The sequence below is a fragment of the Suricata suricatta genome, chromosome 2 (assembly GCF_006229205.1).
Source record: "Suricata suricatta isolate VVHF042 chromosome 2, meerkat_22Aug2017_6uvM2_HiC, whole genome shotgun sequence".
NCBI classification, from domain to species: domain Eukaryota; kingdom Metazoa; phylum Chordata; class Mammalia; order Carnivora; family Herpestidae; genus Suricata; species Suricata suricatta.
In genome coordinates this window covers 151,890,064-151,908,528 of record NC_043701.1, presented here as the reverse complement: position 1 = coordinate 151,908,528, position 18,465 = coordinate 151,890,064, and the positions used below count along the sequence as shown (strand labels likewise).

Sequence of the window (18,465 nt, the reverse complement as noted above, 5' to 3'; positions counted from 1 at the left end):
TCCGGCGCCACGCCCGCAGGCCACGCCCGCCTTCCCGCGCTCCTCGCAGGTGCTGCGGCCTGCCGCCTTGGCTCCGGGGCGACTCTAGCCTTGGCCAAATTTCATCTCGGTTCTTCTCGCCACCCCTCCCGGTTGTTTTCACCATCACAATGTCTGGTGCATTTTCCCTGGTGGGTTTAAAAGCAACGGTCAGTGCTGATAATGAGTCACCCTGCGAAACTGTCTACTCAGCTGCGTCTTCCCCAAGCCAGTCACACCTGCGCAGCAGCAGGGAAGAAGACATTCCTTGATTTACACCTTAGGTAAAAATCACTAACGAACTTGCTTACTATGGGGTGGGGTTCGTGAGCAAGGAGGAGCGCGGTGGAGGTGGGGATATTAGTAGAAAGGTAAAGGGTAAGTACTTTTTGCAAGGTTCAAAACAAACAAAAACCCCAGTTCTCTTTGTAGTAGTTTTGAGATCTATAAGAGACCACTTACTGCAAAAAATGTATTCAAAAGCATACATTAAAGGATTCCTTAAAGTCATTCAATCCTATTCTACTGCATTCCAAAAACTTAGATTTCTTCTACAACCACTATTTTGCTAAACATTAAATTAGACCTGTTTCCTTGCTTCTTAGAAGACTGCAAACCCAGTAATCCTAGGATGGCAGGCAAATCCGTGTGGTCTCCACCAGCAAAACAAAAGTTAAAGCGAACATCCCAAAGGGAATCAGCAAAGGGTGGTTTCAATTTGTGTATGAGGGAAAGGTGTTGCAATTTCATCATCTTTGCTTAGGCAGAAGTGAGAGCAGTGGGGGCTAGGAAACTGACAGCCCTGGGAAGGGGAGGGTTAATGCAAAGTATTTGTTTGATCTCCTACTGACAAGAGTTACCTTCCATATTACCACAGGGATAGACTGTGGAGATGGTTCTAGTGGCCAACAAACCCAACAACCACTGGTCCAGCAACCATACAGGTGTTCAAGGATCTATTTCAAATGTGAATACACCAAAGAAGTAGACAAAGACAGCTTTTAAAAATATCCAACTTCTAATAAAACTTACATAGAGTAGACATAACATTTAAAAAATAGCACTTAACATTACAGTAGGAGCAATACATTTTCTCAAACAGCTTTCAATGACCACATTTTTATCATCCTTATAAGAACCCTTCTGCAAAAGTACGCATGCCAATTTCCAAGCTAGGATTTCAATAAGTCACAGCAATCACAATGGGCACAAAAACCAAGTTTGGTCAAATGACTTTATAGCTGAAGATTGCTTTCAAATCTTTCATCTTGGAGACAAAACAGATGAATGTGTGAAAAGTCACCCTATTTCAAGTGTATGTAATGGAAATTATTACTGTGTATACTGTATAAATATATTTTAAAAAATAACACTTACTGAAGGTCTAGGGGGGCTTAAATGTGATTGGTGGTCAATAGTAAGTGGGTTAAGCAGCATTCCCTGAGGACATGAGCTTGAGGATGGATATTAAGAAGGCCTCTATTAGCAATGGAAGAGGGCTGACGAACATGCTAGAATAGTATACGGAGGTGGCGTTGCCATAATCAAAACTACAAATGGTGGACTTTGGGATAAGAGGGAGAATTACAACCTTGGTAAGGAAATCTGTGCCTTGTGTCCCCGGAGGTAGCACAAGATATAGTAAAATGCTTGATGGTGCCTCCTTTCACCTCTTCAGCAACCACCTACCTTTCCCATTTCAAGAAAAAAAAAAGCACATACAAAAAAAATAAGAAAAAACCCTTAAACATTTGGTTAAAAAATTAATATCAAAAGAAATGGTAAGAGGGAATGTTACAAAGGGACAAGTTTTCTGATCTATGTGTAGATTATGAGCATCTAAACATAGGACCTTCAGGGACCGTGTTTCCTCTCCTTCCCTGGGAACGCTTGACAGTTACTTACCTCTGAGTCCTTTGGTTCTGACGGTGGGGTTGGAACAAACCACAGAAGCTTCCATATGAGCAGGTGGCTCTGATAACAAATCTCAAGTACCAGTGAGACCCTCAAATAAACAAAGGCTTGGAAGCAACTGGATATACAGGACTGGAAGGAAAAAAAGGCAGATAAAAGAATCATCGCTGGGAGTCCCCTTATCGCTAATCTGCTTTAGCTTTCTCATTTTACAAATGTAGAAACCAAGATCCAGGGAAGTGGCAAGTTCATAATCACAGACCTACTTTTGGTAAAGCCAATACCAAAACAAAGGCACCAGTTCCATATCATTTACATCTCTCAAAGGGAACTTCCTAAGTCTGGGATTTCAGGGGAGGTTTGGTAAGAAACAAAGTAACTTAAAATAAGGAACAAAGGGAGGGAGAGGCGGGGATAACTGCCTATAATGGTATGTAGGAGGGAACTGCCACTGATGATTTCCTATCAAAGAAGCATCCTCCCAAAGCAATAACTTGTTTCATTTGATCATTGATCCAGACTCTTCCAGGGAACCACAAATGGCTTCTGATGCCCCTGGAACTATACATAACAAATGTTTTCATTACTTTGTATCGTATGTCTAGATTTTTATTTCAGTTAAGGCTGGGTAATGGATAAGTAATTCTATACTTATCCATTCAAGTTCACATTCTGTCCTTGGCTAATAAATATTATCAATGAACTGATGTTTAATAGCATAATGTTTAAAAATTGGGTTAGAACTTTATTTACATTTCCCCTGGGATATTAAATAAGATGGCTTTCTCATTATTGTAAATTATTTTATATACCTAAGTATGCAATTTAATCTTTTTATACAGAGTATCTCTAACATAAAACTATCCTCTGTAATCTAAAAGTCTTCCTACAGAGAGTTTAGAAAATGAAAAATTTAAAGTGTCCCCTTGGGCCCAAATATATTTATTTTATAGCCATGGATATTACAGCTCAAAATCTAGGACTACCTAAAATCAGTGATAGTGGAATGAGAGGGGAACAGAACTGAAGGACTTCCCATCACCCTCAACCACGTCTCTTTTTCTCTTATGTAGCCCTCCCTTACAATCAATAATTCTTAAGGACTCTCTCTACTAAATGTCTCTTGAATCCTTCCCACTTACCCTGCCCTGGCTGAGATTACGATCATGTCTACCCCCCATCACTTCAATGAACTCTTAGACAGCTGTGGCTCTTGTCTGTGAAACCATCCTCCACAACACAACCAGAGGACTCTCTAACTAAAATTGGATCATGTTGCTACCCAGTTAAAAACAAAACTAAAAGCAAAAAAACATAACCTGTTCTTAGGCTAACAGCCCAAATACTGAATAAACTCATCTCAGATTCCCATTCCTTCTACGGCCTCTCCCTTGAACTCTAGGCTGCAGCCCTAATGAACATTTTTACCCTCTAACAAGGGGCGGGGGAGGTCTTCTTTCTTTCAAATGAGCATCCTGTCCCAGTTCCCTCACCCCTTCCCACCCTTGCTAAATCTGGTCAGCCTTTGTTTATCCTTTAGGTATCAGGAAATCTCTAAGGCCACTTTCCAAGACACCTGGACACTGCTGAAGAACTTCTGTGATATACATACACCACACACCTATGTGACAACTCAGTTTATTCTCTCAAGTCCCATATCACACTGTCTTGGATTACCTGCCTTACTTGGCTGGGCCCCCCACTGGTGTGTAAGCCCAGGGGATCCACTGCTTGACTGTGCTTCATTCACTAGGACAACGGATGGCAAATGGTACGCATGCAAATAAATACCGACTGAAAGCTGAATATTTGTAGGTTCTTCGAGACATATTCTGTGTATCCTTTCTCTTAGAGGGACCATTCCAAAGATGTGTTAGGCATAATGCCTGCCATCTAGGACTATTAATGGAAACCACAACAGGGAATAGAGACTTATGCGCAAGAAACAAGTAGGGAGCAATACACCAAATTTATTAATAAGGTGTTAAATGACAAAAACTAGAGCTAAAAGGAGGACTGTTATGGGTGGTCAAGAAACTAGTCCTACGTGCTTACAACTCTGCCAGTAAATAAAGGCAGCAAGGCAAAATACCAAAAGCTATGGATATGAAAAATAAATGAGAAAACCATAAAAAAAAGAGAAACTTAGTCAAGATAATAAAAGTGAGTACAAATAAACAGCATTAGGTATAGGGACAAGATTAGTCTGTGAAACACAGTGCAACTAGCTAAATATTTTAAAGTGCCTTAAATACATTATGCTAAAGAGACAGACCAACAAAACTTGTTTTTTTCTCTTTTGAGAAGCAGAAAAAACTAGCTGTATTTTCTTTACTGTGATTTCAACAGTTGGCTGGAGCAAGTTCCATTTATACTGGAAGAACATATAATGTAGCTAAAATAGGTATAGACTATAAGGAAAAAACTGCATTTACTCCAATCATCAGGGCTATGGATATTTTAAAACATCATGACAAAACCACAACTGTTATTTTGGGAGGTCAGATTAAATCCTCGAGGATTATAAATGGACAAATGACTGACACACAGAAACTAAGAATATTCCATCAAATCTGAATGTAGATGATTCTAAGTTAGGAGTGATTATAGAAAAGTTAGGGAAAAAAAAGAGCCCTACCAAAAAAAGATACGAAATTCAAATGGGGCAAATGCAATATGAAAATTTAGTGATATAAACGTTCAAATTCCAGAGGAGACTAGGCACATGATTTGAAAAAGTCCTTATTTTTCCAGGTAGCTGTGGTTTGGAGGAAGGGACACTAGATCTAATAACAGAACTTGGTTTTCAGTCAGTGCAGGTCACTTAACTTCCCTTGGCTTCATTTTCCTCCTATAAAAACTGAGATTAATATTATCTTAATCACTGGTTTACAGGGAAGATTTTTCTTAATATACTTTTGTGCTATTATAATGAGCATATAGAAGATGAAATGAGATAGTGAGAAATGTTTTTTAAATTATAAACTCTAAAGGACTATAAAAATGAAAGGTACAGGTGGTAATCTCACAGGCCACCAGTACTGAACAGTACCTAGTAATCTTGTCCCGCCCAGCAGAGGTCCTGATGCTGGGATATATCCAAAGAATGTAGAATAAACAAGACACTTCAGGCAAGGCAGTGGATCTAGGGCACAGTATAAAGTAAGGCACGCAGCAGTCACCAAGTATTCCTTCCTCTGAACTCAATATTTCTCACACCCATTTTTAAAAAACAAGATGGGAAACCCTAAATATTTCACACTAAGCAATTCAAAGACATACAAAGAAAACTACTTCCCCATACGCTTAATAATTTGCATTAGTTCAACATCTCAGAGGTATTTGTTAAATCTTTATTCACTCCCCTTACATGAAGGAGTAGCAGAACTTTAATGTTTTCCACTAAAATGCAAAATATCGGGGGGGGGGGGTGCGGGGCAGTCATAGGCCCTTAAGAGCCATCTCTTGAGCTATGGGTTCCCAGTTCACCAGAATTAGTAGAAGGGAAAAAGGCCAGGGCAGGACAGGAGGCTTTAGTTATGACTTGACAGTTTAGCAGGATATTAACTGTAACACTTGCTGGCTGGGAGGAGGGGGAACCAGCAGGAGGAAGGAAAGCCTAACTGAAAGAGGAGAAAAGCAAACCACCAAAAACAACCTTCTTTCTTGTACTTATTTCTGTCTTGGATCAAAAACAAAAACTCTTGAAAACAAAAGGCAAATCATCGTGTTTATACTGTCTTCAACTATTCAGAATTAATGACTAAGACACTGAATACTTTGTGCTCAGGTGTGCAAGAAAATAAGAGAACACTGGCCTAAATTAAAGCAGGGGGACATTAGCTAGAAGGTCGGTATTCTTAATTCTTGACCTTCTGGGTGATAAACCCGATAGTCTCAGAAACCATGATAACTTGTGATAGTTCAAAAAGAAAGAAACGATATTTGTCTTCAATGTTTCTTAATTTCCGTCTGTTGAAACACGTTATTCTAACTGACTAGAAAAGCTGAACTCAACAAGCAAATAAATGGAATATGACTTTGCACTCAAGATTGCCGGTGTTCAAATTCTGGCACAATCTTCCTGGCTATGTCATAGGGCAAAGAACTATTCTGTGTCTCGGCTTTCTCACTGCTTAAATGGATAAAAAGTATGTATTTTAGGAGTTTTTGAGAGGATAATAGGATAATACAAGCAATGCACTTAGTACATAGTAAGCAAATGAATGCTGAATTAAGTTAAAGAATTTCATATCTGTACCCTTCCCCTCTATTTAGACAAAACAACCAGTAAAATAGAGGGCATAATTTAAGGCCTGATGACAAATACTTTGAACAAATGCCTCGTATGATTTATTTGCTTGTCAGTCACCTAACTTTCCTGCCAGTTGCCCTTCCTTGCCCTGTAAGAATATTAAAACAAGGTTACTCTCTAAGCAGCAAATGAGTAAAATATGAAAATTGCAGCTTCTATTACTCAAGATGAAATCAAGAAATAGGATGTACACAGAAATCTGAAGAGTCTTATGAACGCTCAATTCCAACTGAGCAACCTGGCAGAACTGAAATGTGACAGTTAGTAAACTAAAACTTAATCAATTATATTTTACCCCATCTGGAGTAACTTTATGTAAATAGACAAAGCATGATAAGCAAAGGGCAGGATGTGAGTTGTGCAGAGACAGCACTGTCTAGGACAGGGAGATACTGAATTTGGCAAACTCTGAAACAGACACCAGAGCAGCATGCTCTGATCCAACCCTGCACAGTGGCTCATGTGACCTGAATTACCATCCTTCATCTTTGGCTCCGATTCCAATGCCTACAAACTTACTTTCTAAGTATGCATTTGTGTTCTCTTATACCAAAATTCTGGAACCAAATACTTGAGCTGTAAAATTAATATTTGTGACTATTTTATTATAAATTTAAAGATCTTTTTTGCTGTAACTAATGCCATGATATTGTATTAAATTCTTCATACATAGATACTAAAAAGGTGCCATTTCACAGCTGAGGACATTAAGTAAGGTTGATCAGCTTACCCTGGGCCAAGTCAAGTGGTAAATTATGTCAGGGATAAGGATAGGATTTTCTTGTTTCTGTAAAGCACAATTCAGTCAATTAAAAAAAGTTATAGATAACCCAGTCACAAAAAGACAACTATTGAATGATTCTACTCATATGAAGTATTTAAAGTAGTCAAATTCAGAGAGACAGAAAGTACCGTGGTGGTTGCCAGGGACTAAGGGGAGAGGGAGTGGAGAGTTAGGTAAAAGGTACATAGTTTCAGTTTGGGATGGTGAAAAAGTTCTGGAGATGGCTGATGGAGATGAATGGTAGAGATAGTTGCACAACAGTATGAATGTATTTAATCCACAATAGTATGAATGTATTTAATTATACTTAAGTGTGGTTAAAATGGCAACATTTGTTATATATATTTTGCCACAATAAAAAATCATTATGGGAAAAAAATCTTTGTTTTTTAATAAGAAAAAGTAAATCACAGCAAAGAGTTAAGACCCCTGGCAAATCACCTCATGAGCCTTGATCTGCCCATCTATAAAACTGCTTTAGACTTGGGATACATAATTTCCAATGACCCTTAACATTCTTAAGTTATATGGTTGTACAATTTGGAAGTATTACCTAGAACAGAGGTTGGCAAATTTTATCTGCAATGGGCTAGATGGTAAATGTTTTAGGCTTTGTGGACTACATGCTTTCTGTTCTGACTTCATTCTGCCCATATAGGGTAAAAGCTGCCAAAAACAATATGCAAATAAATGGATGTAGCTGTGTTCTAATAAAACTTTATTTAAGCAACAGCAGCAGGAATGCCTGGGTGGCTCAGACAGTTAAGCGACTAACTCTTGGTTTGGGTTCGGGTCCTGATCTTGCAGTTTGTGAGCTGGAGCCCCACATCAGGCTCTGCTCTGACAGTGTGGAACCTGCTTAGGATTCTTTCTCTCTCCCTCTCTCCGGCCCTTCCCCACTCACCCTGTCTCTGTGTCTCTCAGTATAAATTAAAAAACAAAACAAAAAAAAACAAACAAAAAAAAAAACAGGCAGCAAGCCAGATTTGGCCTTTGAGGCTATTGTCTGCCAATTCCTGATCTAGAGCATATATCTGTGAATATTTAGAGAGAATAGCAATTAAAATTTTTTATGTGTCCCAGGGTTGATAATGTTTATAATTCCAATAAGCTCTATTTTTAGTGTAACATCTTAACTTTATGATTTCTATTTTCCAGGCAATGAGTAAAATATAATGGCTTAACTACCAAAAGATAGTGGTAGTTTCATCATCATCATCATCACCACCATTGTCAACAGCTCAGAGAGTTAGAAACTATTTTTCATTCTTTGTAAAGGTTTACCATAATCATGGGAGGCCTGGGTGGCTCAGTCGGTTAAGTATCCTACTTTGGCTCAGGTTGATCTCATGGCTCCTGGGTTCAAGCCCTGTGTTGGGCTTTGTACTGATGCTCAGAGCCTGGAGCCTGCTTCAGATTCTGTATCTCCCTTTCTCTCTGCCCCTCCCCTATTCACATGCACTCTCTTTCAAAAAAAAACCAATTTTTTTAATTTAAAGGTTTACCATAATCTGATCTTTCCCCTATGTCACAGTGGAGAAAATCTACCAACAACGAGAAAAAGACTATGAAATAAAAACATTCTGTCCTGTTTGCTCAATAGCAGACTTAGTCTCTCACCTCCGACTTCTAGACATCATATAGTCCCAGTGGCATTTAAATAAAAAATATTTTCCCATTTTACCTAGGATTCTAGAGTGCTGATTGAAGAGAAAACACAGGACTTCAAGGGGTAAGCTCTTCGCTTACCTACTTAGAGACAGTGCTGCAAGCTAGCCTGACCCAGGGGAGTCTGCTGGAATATGTGTGTTTGTTACCTCCAGCCTCCCTGTGGCCAGCATCAGCAGCCTGGATCCCAGCCTGAGAAAAGAGGCCTTGAAGGACAGGATGGTAAGAGTTCACCATCCCATCTCTTCCAAGGACAGCAGCTCCAACAAGAGAGGACATATTTATTTATTTATTTATTTATTTATTTATTTATTTATTTTAAATTTTTATTTATTTTGAAAGAGAGGTAGACAGTGTGCATGTGCACAGGGAGGGTCAGAGAGAGAGGGAGAGAGAGAATCCCGAATCCCAAGCAGGCTCCATCCTTGTCAGTGCAGAGCTCCAGGCAGGGCTCGATTTCATGAACCATGAGACCATGACCTGAACCGAAATCAAGAGGTGGTAGCTTAACTGACTGAGCCGCCCAGGCAGCCCGAGTGGGGACATTTAAAACAAGGATACTGTGGGAACTAGATCTGGCCTGACAGCCTAAGGAGAAGGAGGGATGCTTCTATTCCTATGACACAGTTGATGGGTCAAGATGATATTCTTTCCTTCTAGGTTTTTTTTTTGGATGACTATTACAGGCAAATCAAGAAGAATCTGTGAAAAGGGTAAAAGAGTTCCAAAGTACTTTTCACATAAGTCATCACAACTGAGGTCCATTCACTACTATACTGCTGAAGTACAAGAGGAGGCTTTGATATTAGATCATTTAAATACTGGCATTTTCATTTACTAAATTAAGAAAACTGAAGAAAAATCAGAAGAAGAGAGGTAAATACATGTATTCACTTAGGCTTTTCAAAGGTAAGTTTTGTCAAGAATTGTTGTTCTTGATTTGAACAACTTACAGTGGTACTTCACTTCCTAAAAATTTTTGAAGGATAATGCTTATCACAAATACTGATGAGGAGGTTAATTGGAACTTGATAATTATAAATTAGTAGATCACTATTTCCTTTACAGCATTTCCTGAACAATTTATTCTTTAATCATTTTTTTTTTACCAGTGAAGTATGAAGTTTTAAGTGGGGTTCTCATTTCTGCTAGAAAAGGAAAGAACTTCTGTAATTAGAAACTGAATTTATACTCACAGGCATGAATGCTTGCATGAAAACTTTATATTATGTAAGTTAGGATAATTCACATTAGAAGTATCCAACAATAAACTAGTCATTGATAAAATGAGTAAATAGAATTTAACTTTTAAAAGTCGAAAAAAGTTTTAAAAGTTTAAAAAGTTCTAAGTTGTATGGCACACCACCACCCATACTCACCAACCCTGTGAATGTCTCACACTTCCGTACCCTGTTCACTGACTTTGTGATCTTAATATGCCACATTAAACACAAACCCTTAACACACATGTTAAGGACTAGACATTAAATGTTACACAGATTTATTCTTAATGCCTGTTATGAGTTGAACTGTGTCCCTCACAAAGGCATGTTGAAGTTCTGACCTGGGTATCTGTGAATGTGGCTTTGTTAGGACGCAAAGTCTTTGAAGGTCTAATGAAGTTATGATGAGGTCATACTAGAGTAGTTGGGCTCTTAACCCAAGAGGACTGGTGCCCTTTGGACAGGAGAAAGACAGGGAGAATGCCATGTGCAGAGAAGATGGCCATATGATGACAGAGGCAGAGACTGGGGGCAGCAGGACCAGAACCACACACTGTAGGGGAAGTCTGCCAGAAGAGGGGACTGCAGCTCAACTACCTCTGGGTTAAAGAATTTATGGACACTGTCAAATTTAGGATCATGGCTATGGGAAATGGGAGAGAATTTGTCCAGGCACAATTAGAAGAAGAATACAAACAAACAACCCTTCCCACAGAAACAAAAACAAAACCAAGCCAAAACAAACAAACAAACAAAAAACAAAACAAAACCCAGCAGCACTGAGAACCCAGTTGACTTGATAACATATTTCCAGTGGGACTGATTTGCAGACAGCCATGCTTGTAGAGAAGTAGCAGAAATGGATAAATGGACTTGGCCAAAAGGGTAAAGGATTGTAGATACAGTGGGTAGAAGGAAGGAGCCAAGAGAAAAGGTCAGGATGATTACACTGGGGGCTGAAGAAAAGGAAGACAAGGGATCCCGACCGGGTTGACTGAACTAAAGAGAAAGGGAGGAGTAGTGACTCCCCATTTATATTAATATAATTTCCAAGTACATAAGCTAGAATATGATTATTTTAAAATCAATTCATACTGTACTTAATTCTAGACACTCTTTTAGAGCATTCAAAGGAATCTGATGTAGGTTAATACTTAACGATATCTGGCATTGAACTACTCTGTGTTATACATAGTTACAGAGATTACTTGATACATATATACGTAAACATATACATATATACCTATATGTACACACATATGCATAGTATGTATTAAAGACTGCACAGATGAAGAATTAAAGAGATGTACTTCTTCAAATAGGGTACACACTCATCAGTGTACAGTCACACTCATTTTAACTGATTATCTCTTTTATGTTTTAAAGGCACAAATATCATCAAGCCTAGTTAACAACCATAAATGTCAGTACATACTTGGCATTATATTTAGAGCGCTGTACCCAAACTACTAACATTTATACCCCTTGACTCCTGAAACCATTTTTTTAATTTCACATAAGAGTACTCCCTACCATACATGGGAACATCTATAATATTCAGAATCAAAATATAGACAAGTAGCACTTAGGAAGTAAAACTCACTGTGATAAATAAAAATGTAAATGTTTTGTAATATTATCCTTTGAAGATGCTGTTTCTTCATGAAGCATAATGCTCATGTTGTAAATTTTTTTTCATATAATTTTCCACCATAAGGATAGGGCTAAAGTGCAACTTATTCGTATCTGTACAAAGATAAAATTTTGTAAAAATGCAAACTTCCTACTAGATGAATTAAACTTACTTCCAGCTAAAAATCTTATAGTTAAAAAGAAAGAAAAGCTTCAAGGAAAGGAATGAAGCAGAATTCCTGTTTTTATAGAGAGGGCTGCCTTCAATTTTCTTGTCCACCCAAAGTGTAAGTACAACGAGCAGAATTAGCATGCACACATTACAGAAGTTAGGTGTTATAATTCTTACAGGGATATTCAGAGTTATTTTCCATTTTGACTTATTCAGATCCAATTCTCTATCTTATCCCTTTCAGCACAGCAGCCGCTGGGTACACACTATAAAATACTAACCAAAAAAAGAGCAAGCAAATAAACTTCCAGTTACCTCTGGCTCAATGATTCACTTCCTCTAACTGAACAGCATTACGAGTTCTCTGTGGTTATTCAGGGACACCGCCAATTCCTCTTACCAAATTATTTTTTAATGACTAGCAAGCATGATCATTCCTAAAATCTGTGAAATGGAGATGTAGGGGAAACAGAACGGCTTTGTGCAACACATCATCCCTGTACCCTTTCCTGTGCCTTCCTGTAGAGGCTGGAAATTGTGGTAACATCTCTAAAATTCCATCTTCAACTCCATCTAGGCAAAAGGCCTCCTTGATCTTCAGTCCTCTATAAAGATAGAGGCTTTATCCTCTATCAAAGTGAGGTCTCTAAGGCATAGCTGCCACTACTTGTCTCCCTTGTGAATAACTGATGATGTCATAAGCCCTACCAAGTACCCAGAATGGTGCTAAGCAACTTGTGTGACTATTATTTCTTCTACTCCCAACAGCAGCCCTGTGTGATAAATAAATTCACTGTCCCCATTTTACAGATGAAGAAACAGTGGCACAGAGCTCGTGTGACAACCAGGATCACAAAGCTGAGGACCGGTGGAGGCAAGAGTGGAAGCTAGCAGAGCAGCTCCAGGACTCTCCTGGTGCTGCTCAACCACGTTCCAGACGACTCTGCTCTGTGGCAGCATAATGCCCCTGGGACCTGGGACCAAACAAGCTTTACCACCTTATCTCCACTCCTTCCAACACAGGACCTCTACACCACAATTTGGACCAAGCTCTCACTGACCCACAAAAACAATGTGAACGCCAACCTCAAGGCTTCACTTGTGCTGTTCACATAGTGGAATGCTCTCCCTCCTTCTCCTTTTCAACATCCGTTAAGGCTGATGGCAATTACACAGCTTTCCAAACTGTTCCTTCTGCCAACCTTTCCACCTCGTTGGAATCTGTTTCCTGAGACCTGTGCACCTGATATTTAACTGGTTTAGTATTAGTATTCATGCTTTGTGTTTATGTACTCTATCAGGTAAGATGGTACATGACCTTGAAGGAAGGCCCAGCACAGGTCTGTGAACCTAGCTCAGTAAATGTTGATTGAATTTATAATAACCTCTCTAGCAACATGGTAAGTAAAATTAATGCAGCTCACTGTCATAAAGTAACACTCTAGGAAATCATCCCAAGACGTTGTGGGTAAAATTAAAGGTACATATTAACTTCCAGGGTATTTTTCGACCTAACAGACAATTTTTCCAGCTAATCACGTCAACTAAGTAGGCATTTCTGTGTTTGGATACAGAGTCAGTCTATGCATATGTGTGTGCATAAACAGCCAGGGACAGACATTTAAGCAATGTTCAAATACAGCATTAAAAACATAATGACGGATCCAAGTTTGTTGGAATTAAAATGATGTTTTGAAAAGACTGATAAGATGGGAAATGAAAATAAAAGGCACTCAGTTGCCTTTTTGCTTTGGATCATTTAACAAGCACTTCCCAGTACCTACGTGTTGAACACTGTTTTGCACACAGTGAAGGATGCTGCCATCACCCTGCTGAGGTTTTTTGGTGGTTTGTTTGTTTGTTTTGTATGTGTGTGGAGCAGCTCACCTGAGAATTTTTCAATGCTAGAAGGAAATATCTTTCTACACTTGAAGGAGAGAAGAGGTGAAACTTCTCTCCAGCTTACTGCCATCACCAGAATTCACATACAGTGTCCAGAGGTTATAAAGATATAGAGATCTGAGTCAGAATCTGAAACATTTCTGGTTTTCAGTGATTTCTTTTTAAAAGTAGCTCACAGGAAGGGCGTCTGGGTGGCTCAGTCAGCTAAGCATCTGACTCTCAATTTCAGCCCAGGTTATGAGCTCATGGTTTGTGAGTTCGAGTCCTGCATCGGGCTCTACACTGATGGTGTGGCACCTGCTTGGGTTTCTCTCTCTCCCTTTCTCTCTTCCCTTCACCCTCTCGCTCTGTTTCTCTCTCCAAATAAATAAATAAAAAAAAAAGCAGCTCACAGGAGGGAGGGAGGGAGAGAGAGAGAGAGAGAGAGAGAGAGAGAGAGAGAGAGACAGAGACAGACCCCCAACAGCAGAAAGCAAGTGTGGTCTAATTGGTACCAGGTGTCTAACACTTGGAGGCACTGAAATAGCCTTTCTGCTTTCCATGGGACCTTGGCACCAAGCCATAACCAAGCCCCTGGATACCCTAAAAGTACCCTGCACAGACCACAGTTCTTCTGGCCCTGACCTTCTATAGCAGCCACTAAACCTCTGTGGGGCAATCCATTTATTACTAGCCTAAGCCAATTATACTGTTTGATATTAGAAATCTTCAAGTTGCATCATCTAACAAAGAAAACACTAAAGTTACTTACTTGTTTACATATCTTACTAGATTTCCAGGTTAGCATAACATTAGATGTAATGTTTTCATGGTGGGGCCATATTAAACATCCTCTATAACACATGTACCCAGAGAGAAGGAATAAAACCCCTTCTCGCCCCACATAATTCAATGAACATGTTGTTATATGGTGTGACCAAGAATAAGACTGCAAAAGCCATAGCACTTTCTTTTAGAGAAGGAGGCACTCGGAGCAGGCAGATTCTCTGCAATAAACAAAGGAGTGTGTGACATCCCTCAGAGGGGAGGTGCGGGCTGGCCTTCTGAAAGGAAGTGGGCACTAAGAGAGCACTGACTGGGACATATGAAGTTGTGAATCATTCATAAGTCAGAAACTGCCCAAGTTTTACTCAGGTCTAATATTATTATCAGCTACCTATTTAAATGCCAGAGACAGCAGAAGATACAAATGTTAGAGATTAAAACAAACATACAAACACAGAAACAAAACATTGATTTTAGCAATCCTCAGTATTCTGTTAAATGAGTTGGTCTGTGCACATAGGTTCCACACTCACTCCCCAGTGGCAGTTCGCAGTGCACACACTCAGTCCCTGACACTAGATGGCCTCTGACTTCTGATGCATCCTCGATAATGGCCACAGAGGCATTCCCCAGCTATCCAGATCTCTTTTTCTGAGAAAGATCCCATCGATTTTTAATAGAATAAAATAAGGGGAAATAGAAAAGTCAGATGACAGATGGGTAAAAAATGAAATCATGCCAAGGGAAAAAAGGATTACTGATTTAAAAAAATGTAAATCGATTAGACAAGATGACTAAGCAATACAAAATTCCATGGACATTTGGAATTTTTATGAATGTGGTGGTTGCAAACTACAGATGGCCAGAGTGCCAACAACAATCTAGCTAAAAATGGCTTTAAAGGCAGAAAAGGAAATTATCTGACCAAAAGCCACTGAAATCTTCCAATGACAGGAAACTCATAACTTGTGTGGAGCAAAGTAAGTAAATAAATAAATACACACTTATCTTTGAGGAGGAGAGTTCAAATTGCCTAACTTCCCTGGGTAGCAATAAAGTTGGGTCTGAGTAATGGAGAACACTGGTGGAGACACCCTCCATGAAGGCTGTCACTATTTTCCCCTGATCCCAGCTGAAGACAGCTCCCTGAAAGGTCAGGATTTCTAGAGAAATGCAAAAGTAGGGGGGATACACTGTTTCACATCATCATGATTTCTGGGAATCAAATAGCTAGGGTATACCTCTTCTCTCCCCCTGCCTACCAGAGCTTATACATCCTTCAAAAGATCAGTCTCTTCCATGTTATTGAGGTGAATTTTCATATTAATATGGGGAGAGCAAGCTATAGTTAAAGTCTTCCAGATCAGCCCACAGACTCCTACAACTGCATTCCATAGACATCAGCATCAGCATCACCAGGAACCTTGTTAGGAATGCAGAATCTGAGGCCCCAGGTGATTCATATCCAATTAAAATTTAAGAAGCACTGTGAAGGTAACAAAAAATATTTCTTACTCCTGGGATTAGGATTTCTCTCCCCATATGCTAGGGATCAATGGGAGTTAGACCAAATTGTAGGACAATCTGAACATCAATATGAATGATAGTAATGAATTATAACACGTGGAATTTAAGGACGGTATCCATGAATCCACACTTATAATAAGGAAATAAGCAGATGGGTGAAGTGGAAGCTCTTCTTTACAATGGAATGTGCAATGGAATTCACAATTGATAAATACATAAGGAATGAAAGAGTCAGAAAATCACCATTTTGCAACAGCCATTGTTGTAATGGATTTGGGCATGAATCTCCAGAGATCCTAAAACCATTAGGTGAAAGTTTCTTAAGGAGTAGGATATTTATATAGTTTTTCAGTATCTCTCCGCAGATTACTTCTAAATTACAAAATAAAAACATTATCTTTACAGCGGAGAACTCTGTTGGACATTTCCCAAACCACATGATCAAATTTAATGTCATTAGTCATGGGACCACCTGACATCATGTACCTGCTGAGGTGATACTCTTAGGAGAATATGAGATCACCTGCATAATACTTCTGCCAAAAATGCATAACCTGACTCTAATCATGAGGAAATATAAAATAAGCCCATACTGAGGGGCATTTTACAAGACAAATGGCCAGTACTTTTCAAAAACGTTAATGTCATGAAAAACAAAGAAAACTAAGAAAGACGAAAGAAACTGCATAACTAAATGTAATCTGTGATTTAGGACTGTTTCCTGGATTAAGACTTCCTTCCTGTTGTTATAGGTTTATTGTTATAAAGACATCATTGAGACAGGTCTGCACATTAAGTCACACTACTATCATATTGATGTTATTTTCCTGAACATGGTAACTGTATCTCCTTTCTAGGTGTTACAAACTGAAACATTTAGAGGTGAAAAGTCATATTTGCAACTTACTGTTAAATACTGAGTAGTTCAGTGAGAACTCTAATAATGTATGCATACAGAGATACAACATAAATATGGCAAAATGTTAACAAATAGTAAATCTAAGTGAAAGGTATATGGATATTCATTGAACGACTATAGCAAGTTTTCTGTAGATTTCAAATTTATCAAAATATAAAATTAAAAATGGGAAAAAAAAAACCAGTGAAATGCCAAAAAACAACAATGACATCACAAATGGCCCCCAAACCTACAACCTTCCAGTAGAAAAATACAGAATATCATAATTAACTGTACCCTCTTCCCACCCAGATAAGTCTTTAAATTGAAGACAATTAAATGGGAGGCTGAAAAAAAATCCTCTTTAAAAGATTTTTAGGTAAGAGCACTTTTGGGGCTAAAAGCCCACTTTCTGGAAATGCCCTCACATAATTCTTCTACAATGTGCCATGGCCTGTTATCATCACAGGAAATATAAAGGTGACACAGACCAAGACCCTGTTCTCATGGAGCTTGCATTTGAGTAGAAGGAAACAGACAATAAACAAATAAACAATGTCAGAAAATAGTTAAGTGCTATAGAGAAAACTAAAGCTGAGAGTGACTGCAGGGGAGTGCTGTTTACAACAGGGTGGTTGGGAGCCTGGGTGGCTCAGTCGGTTGAGCGTCCAACTTCGGCACAGGTGGTGATCTCACAGTTTGTGGGTTTGAGCCCCGCATCGGGCTCTGTGCTGACAGCTAGCTCAGAGCCTGGAGCCTGCTTCAGATTCTCTCTCTCTCTCTCTCTCTCTCTCTCTCTCTGTTGCTCTCAAAAACAAGTAAACATTTAAAAAAGACTTTAAAAAATAATAATAAAATAAAACAGGGTGGTCAGAGGACTGCAGCCAAAGGACATGGAGCAGGGGCCTGAATGAGGTGAGGGACTAAACTGTGTGAGTATCTTGGGGAAGAGTATATCAGGCAGAGGGCACAGCATGCGCAGAGGCACAGAGGCACAATCACAGACAGCGTGAGGTGGTGAGGATATGAGATCAGAGTTCAGTATCCCTCATGGGCTTTCTTGTTTAGTCTGATTGCTATCTCCCACTTTTTCATTTGTCTAACGCATGTCCACTGTGCTCTGGCCAGCCAACTCTGCAGTTCCGTAAGGAAGGGGCCGCTGTGGGTAAACAGCTAAATTTGCTCTGCACAGTGGTAAGGCTCCACGCAAGCTTCCCTGCTCCACCTCAGGTCATTTCTTCCACATTCGAGGAAACGTACTCTACCTAATTCCTTTCTCCCTCCCACTCTCTGTTAACTCTCAAAAGGCCTCAGAAATGTTCTCTTTGGTTTGCGGGGCGGTGGAGGGGGGCAGATAAAAAAGGGAGCCCTGCCATAGCTGACAAGCTTTAAGGGCTACATTTGTAACATCCAGTGCTGGTTTTCACAGAATCATCACCCCTTCCTGGATGTGCAGTTTTGATGGGGACTGTAGCACAGTAAACCGCTGGTGCCATCAGCATAAAAACGTCTTTGAAAATTATCCAGAAAAGGCTTCAGAATATTGTGCCTACCACTCTACTTTCCTTTAACCAAACTCGCATTTCTTTTAAGAGTTCTGTTGTTACGCTACTTGAAGGCAGGGATCACCCTGCTCACTCTTTTATA

The 18,465-nt window shown here is 39.4% G+C and overlaps 1 protein-coding gene and 1 long non-coding RNA gene across 4 annotated transcripts in view; one reads left to right on the top strand and one right to left on the bottom strand.

Annotated features, from left to right (window-relative positions):
* PCGF5 (polycomb group ring finger 5) overlaps window positions 1–12,393 on the bottom strand; it is an 88,441-nt gene extending 76,048 nt beyond the window's left edge. For 2 of the 3 annotated variants that reach the window (XM_029932217.1, XM_029932219.1), the window contains exons 1-2: window positions 12,042–12,392; window positions 1,924–2,064 (exon numbers count right to left, since the gene is read on the bottom strand). The gene's annotated coding sequence lies outside the window, so the exon portion shown is untranslated. Of the gene's footprint in view, window positions 1–1,923; window positions 2,065–12,041 lie in introns of all 3 variants that reach the window. The other variant, XM_029932218.1, reaches the window with a different exon arrangement.
* Window positions 9,381–13,389, top strand: LOC115285686. Its single transcript, XR_003905650.1, has 2 exons — window positions 9,381–9,575; window positions 12,537–13,389. It is a non-coding gene; the product is annotated as an uncharacterized LOC115285686 (long non-coding RNA).
* The last annotated feature ends 5,076 nt before the right edge of the window (window positions 13,390–18,465 follow it).